The following is a 6,000-nucleotide window of genomic DNA, read 5'->3' as shown; positions in this document are numbered from 1 at the left end:
AATGACAGCACTAGTGAATCACAAATCCTAATATGCATCCAGGTCTGTCTGATTCCAAAGGCTGCATGCTTAGCCAGTAAGCTACATTTGTTATAGCACTACTGAACTTTGAAATAGTCACCTCGTGGAGTAATACAGCACATGACATTGATATATACTTTCCTGATATTCTGAGAACTATCCTATCTTCTCACGCCCTGAGATCCAGCCTGGCAGATCCGTCTATCAGTGAGCACCTCCCCACCATGCTGCAGCCACTCAACCAATGAGAGCTGTATCAAGCATACTGGAAATGTGCGTTGTTTTCTTCCTGAGGGCCTCTCTGTGTGACCTCTATGTGTGTGTCAAGAGATGTCTAAATGATGGCACCTGACCTCCTACAGAAAAATAACAAAAGACACCAAGCTGGATGTTAAAGTTTGATAGCATGTCCGAGGACACAGTGGAAGAAACAGAGGGTAAAGATTAGTGGGCAACTAGGGGTTGGTGGCAATCCTTTGGCAAATGAAGGGCACCACTGTGGCCTGGGAGCAGTCACCAGCCATTGTGTGAAGCTCTGGCTGGAGGCTTGCCCGTAACCTCAGGATCTGAAGAAGACAGGAAAGGTAACGCCGAAGAACTTGCTGGAAATCCCTCTCCACGGGGGCCATTCCGTGTATTGCCGTGATTGCTCCCATTTAAAGACCCTATCTCTTGTGCTAATGGGACAGCCTTGTGCGGCCTCTTCTAATAGACTCCACACGTCTCAAAGCAGTGACCAGACTTCTTCCACGCTGCACTACAGTCTTCCACACCTAGGGATGAGAAGTTGACAATGATATAATTCTGCCTATCAGAGAACTACTCCCCGAGGGCCACGGCAATATGTTCTGTGGGAAGAACGCCCAGTCTGAAAACTTCCCGTCTCAGGAAATGTGGGAATAAAAATGGCCAGACTCGGAAGACCTGGTTTAGGGGAACCCTATTCCTATTCCCCCCTCTCTTAAAGTGTCCCCTCATCTTCCCCATTCAAAAAGTTAGGACTTCTCCATGCATACGAATTAGGCTTTGTTACATAAGAAGCCACCTCTAATGCTAGTGGCTTAAAATTGCTTGCACTTGTCTTTCATTACGAATCTGATTGGCTGGGGAGTTCTGCTGATTCGAGCTTGACTTAGCTGATTTTAGCTGGGCATACACATGCATCTGTGGTTGACTGGTTAATCGTCAGGAAGCGGGCTGCCCTAGTATGGCCTGAGCTAGGAGAACTCTCCTCTATCTCTACCAGGCTAGCCTGGGTTCATTCTCATGGTGATGATGTGGGTTGAAGAGAGGAAAAAAGTAAATCCCCACATGTAAGAAGTTTCGAAGCCACTGGCTGTGGTACGTTTGCTAACGGTCCACCGGCTAACGCAAGTCTCATGATGAGCTCAAGGTCAGAATGGAAGGAAACAACTGTAGGGGGAAGGCCAAGGTAGGCACTCTTAGACCTCAAACGAGTCTCTCGACTTGAATTTAAGTCATATGGTGAACAGAATGGTACAAGTGGCTGGGTTACAGCTAAGAATCCTACCAACCGAGGCCCTTCGGTGACTTGTAATTCTAGAATTAGCCTAAAACCTCATTCAGAATACTGGATTGACCGCTTTGTGTAACTCTGACCAACTGAAAGAATGCAGTAATGCCAGAGACCAAGATATGCCACCCCCAAATATGCCATTTTGATATCAGAATTGTTTTAAACTGAAGACATTTGAAATTCAACAGATGCAGAATGGTGGCTTCGTGGGGCTTATCTGATGAAAAGCAGAAATTCCTGGGAAATCAGGCCACCATAAATTCCCTCATTGGGGTGGGTCTGTTCCTGAAACAGAGACCAAGAGTAAACCTACCCTAAATCCTCTCTCTAGGGAAATTTTATGGCCCTGAAAGAGCGTATATACAGCATCATTCCTGTATAGACCAGCATCACAAACTTTCATCTCTCTTGTTCTCCTAAAACTTCGTCATCCTAAAAAAAAAAAAAAAAACCTCTTTTTTTCCCCTAGAAACGTTTTCTCCCTCTTTTTCCCCTATTAAGGTATATGAGCCCCAATTCTAACCCCTTTAAGTAACTCCTCATCAAGCATGCCTCCGTGTATCCACGTTGTGTGTGTAAATCATTTTTTTTTTCTCCTGTTAATCTGTCTTTTTGTCAACTTAATTTGCAGGGCTCAGTCACTCCACCTAAGTGAGTGCAGGAAAGGCTTTCCCCTCTCATACAGCACCATCTCTATGGCCCACCAGGTCAGGAACCATACTCTAAGAATACCCTTGCTATTTAAACCATTTAAGTTGGAGTCTTCTGTTGCTCACAGCTACTAACATCCTATCTAATCGAATATTATGTTTGAGTTGCTTCTTGAACAACTAAAGGGAGATATCAAGGAAACAAATGGACATGTGAATCTATATTTGGAAACAGAGATAAGGGCAGGAGATAGATATTTGAAAGTCCTGGGCATATAGATGTTACTTAGAGTCACGTGACTAGACGAAACCACATCGGAAGGATTGTAAAAAAGAGCAGAGACCTCAAAATGGTGCCGTGGGGCACTCAGATATTTAGAAGTTGAGCAGGGGAAAAGCTATCAAAGAGACTCAGAGTGACCAGTGAAGTAGGAGAGAAACCAGAACAGGGTGCTACCGAAGAACAAAGGGGAAAAAGGGAATCTCAAGAGAAAAGAGGAGTTGGATTGCATTGAACATTTGCGAGAAATCCTGCTCTAAGCGCTTCAGGACCTACAGAGCTTCCTCTGTTCCAGAACCTGCACCCTTGCCCCCTGTGTTCCAGGTTACTGAACTTCCTCTTCCTCTGTGTCACATCTCAGGCTGTACTCTCCTTACCTCTGGCTTCACCTACGTTGCAACCTCCACATGAAACATGCCCCCCTTCGTCTCCCCTCTCCAACTCCTGCTGCTGTTCTAGGTCTCAACTCAGACACTGCTGCTTCAGATGTGGTTGTGGGGTCCCTACCCTATGCACCCCAGGAACCCCACACTTCTCCTGTTGAATTTGTCTGGGCTGCCATAACAGAATCCTATAGACTGGGAAAATAGAGGCTTATTTTCTCACAGTTTTGGAGGCTAGACGTCCAACATCAAGGTGCCATCACTGTTGGTTTCTGGTGAGGACTCTCTCCTTGGCTTCCAGACAGCTGCCTTCTTGCTGTGCCCTCACGTGGCCTTTCCTCTGTGTGTGAATGCAGAGAATGCGCTGGTGTCTCTCTTTCTCATAAGGACATCAGTCCTGTAGGATGAGGGCCCCACTCTTAGGCCCTCACTTAGCTTTCCTCACCTCCTTAAAGGCCCGATCTCAAAAACAGTCCATTGGGGGTTCAGGCTTCAGCACGAAAATTGGTGGGACACCGTTCAGTTGATAACACCCATTGGACACGTATTGGAAGAGAACTTGTCTCCGTTGGACTATAAGTGCTGTGGAGCCAAGTCCAGGCAGAGTGTATATTCTATTTTCTATTATCTTCACATACCACAGTGCCTGGAGGTGCTAAAAATATTTACGGCCCAAATGAATGAGATCATGAATGTAGGGTCCACCTCTGCTATACCATCTGGCTAACCCACATAGCTAGCCAAGGCTTTACCCTAATTGGGAATTGTCCCAGGAGTGTCCCATTTTCAGTGCTCAGTAAAATCTCACCCATTTGGAATAAATGGAGGGAAGCCTAGTGTGAACTAGGGAGAAATTATAGGATTTTAAAAGTTTTGGTATTTTCGAGGAAGCTCAAAAAAAAAAAAAACAAAACAAAACCCCTTCATATCTGAAATACTGCTTTGTAATCTGTTCACTGTTTGCCTTCAAACAAATGATGTTACAATTGTTTAAAATGTGATGAAAACACCCTTTCTTTAGTAAATGAAGCAATCATCCCAAAATGAGTTTTTTTTACTATCCTCTTACTTCGTAAATTCTACTTGCTACATACAGATGAGGCAAAGGTAAACTTAACCAGGCTTCCAAAAAAAAAAGTGAGTCCCAAATTCAGGGTTCCAAAGGTCTCTATACTTTAGGAAAGCTAAAAATGATGAGAAGAGGGGATTGCAGATGGGCTCAGAACTGCAGTATTTCAAAGCTCTGTCTTTTGCTATATAAAGTCAAAGTAGTGAGTTTGATTTATAGATATTAGGATACTATCTTTAGAAATAGGAAGTCAGCAGTGGTATATATATTCTCCTTCCCTTGAAGATTGCACACACTTTTTTTTTTTTTTAAGATACAAAGATGATTTGGGAGCATAGAGAGAAACTTGGTTGTTTTTTTTTTTAAGGGTATCTCATTTCTAGGTTTTCCTAAACTCTAAAATACGTTAGGGGGAAAATCTCTTAAGTTCCTAACCGTTCACTGGCGGTAACCCTTCAAGGATGCCTTTCTTCCTTTTTCTAAAAATAGAATGTGTTTAGGTAAAGGCTGACTTGGGATGTAAACGCCTAGTTGCAGTTAGACAGAGAGAGAAAAGGCACTCAGCTCCCGGAGGGTTCCAGCTTTCTCTGCGGGGCTGGATTAGGGCTATTATCCCAGTGGTTGCCCGGTGAGGCTCAGTGACATGTGACAAACAAGCTGACACGCAGCCCGTGCTGACCCAGGCGGTACTAACAATAACACCCGGCTGCCACACTCAGGCCTGCCCCTCCCTCCAACCAAGACCGTGTCAAGTGGAAACATGGCTCTGAGACGTGGCACAGACAATACCTCTGGCTTTAAGGACCGTCACACGGAGCCGATTCCTTAAACAACTGTACAGCGTCACAGGGAAGGGACAGAGGCCAGGAAAGAACTACTACACTTGTCTAATTATTTCAGCGCAGCCCCAATGCAACGCTGCCTTGACTACTTTGACCCTTGGCGTAAATGCAGATTTGTGGATGTCTCCTATTCCATGGGCGAGTTCTTGTGATATCATAAAGAGGAACACTATGGCCCAGGGATTTGAAGAGATTGCCCAGAATCAATAACACCCAAAAGGAAAGAGTGCGGTGACCACGTGCGCCATGGGCGGATTCAGGGGTGGCCTCTTTGTTCGGATTTATTGATAATTGTTCTCGGAGAAAAAGCCTCTGGCAAAAGCCACCTTATAACGAGTATTTTTCTCTTTGGTCCACAGGCAGTTCCCTAACATAGCTGTAGCCCCCAGGCCCTGAATTATGAAAAGAGCCTTCAGTTTCGTCACAATGCAGAGTTTGAAGGTAAGCGTGACGCCATGTTTGAATTGAGAGAGTGTGAAGGTTTGGGGGGAGACCATTGGATCTGGTGGATATCTGTAGGTGAACGCTGTATCTTAAATGTCTGGATGCTCTTGGCAAGGTCCAATTTGGCCCCGGAAGATGATGAGTCTCTCTCAATCACAGAGTCTGAGACGATAAGAAGCACACTCTGGTCCTGGCAATAACCCACCGATAAGATTGCCTTTCCTTGTCCTGATGGGATAAGAAAGACCTTGGCACTCTTCAGGCACTCAGGCTGCCAGGATAACACTGATGTGCACACATGCACTCACACACACTCCAGCCTTAACGTGTGCACCATCCCAGCTTGCTGAAAACAGCAATCCTTGCTCTCCTTTGGCCTGGGACTCTCTCCTTCCTTCTCACTGAATTTATAGGCTGTGGAGACTATTAAACTTATTTTTATTTTGCTCCTATCTGATAAGCCAGAATCCCCTCTGGAGAGGAGCCTGTTCAATCAGCTTCCCCTTAGGAAATAGAGCATCAGTGCTTAGCCAGAGTATACTCACAAACGCCCCTAGGATTGATTTGCTTTCACAGTTTCCTGAATTTGGGCCTTAGTTTTTTCATTGTGCAGTGGGATTACAATCACTTCCTCACAGAATTGTTATGAGGCTTGAATAAGAGGAAACGATGTATATGACAGCTTTGTAAACTGGGGGGGAGGGGCAGGCTGGGGGAAATAACCATCATTAAGAAGATCCATTGATCAATAGCCAAGTTTATTCATGTAGATAT

The 6,000-nt window shown here is 45.0% G+C and overlaps 1 long non-coding RNA gene across 1 annotated transcript in view; it reads left to right on the top strand.

Annotated features, from left to right (window-relative positions):
• The first annotated feature begins 5,142 nt into the window (after window positions 1–5,142).
• The window catches only part of LOC122473957, a 40,765-nt gene continuing 39,907 nt past the window's right edge, over window positions 5,143–6,000 (top strand). The window contains exon 1 of the long non-coding RNA XR_006294746.1: window positions 5,143–5,223. This is a non-coding gene — a long non-coding RNA (uncharacterized LOC122473957). The remainder of the gene's footprint in view (window positions 5,224–6,000) is intronic.

Source organism: Prionailurus bengalensis, chromosome B4 (assembly GCF_016509475.1).
Source record: "Prionailurus bengalensis isolate Pbe53 chromosome B4, Fcat_Pben_1.1_paternal_pri, whole genome shotgun sequence".
NCBI lineage: Eukaryota > Metazoa > Chordata > Mammalia > Carnivora > Felidae > Prionailurus > Prionailurus bengalensis.
This window is presented reverse-complemented; position numbering and strand designations above follow the sequence as displayed.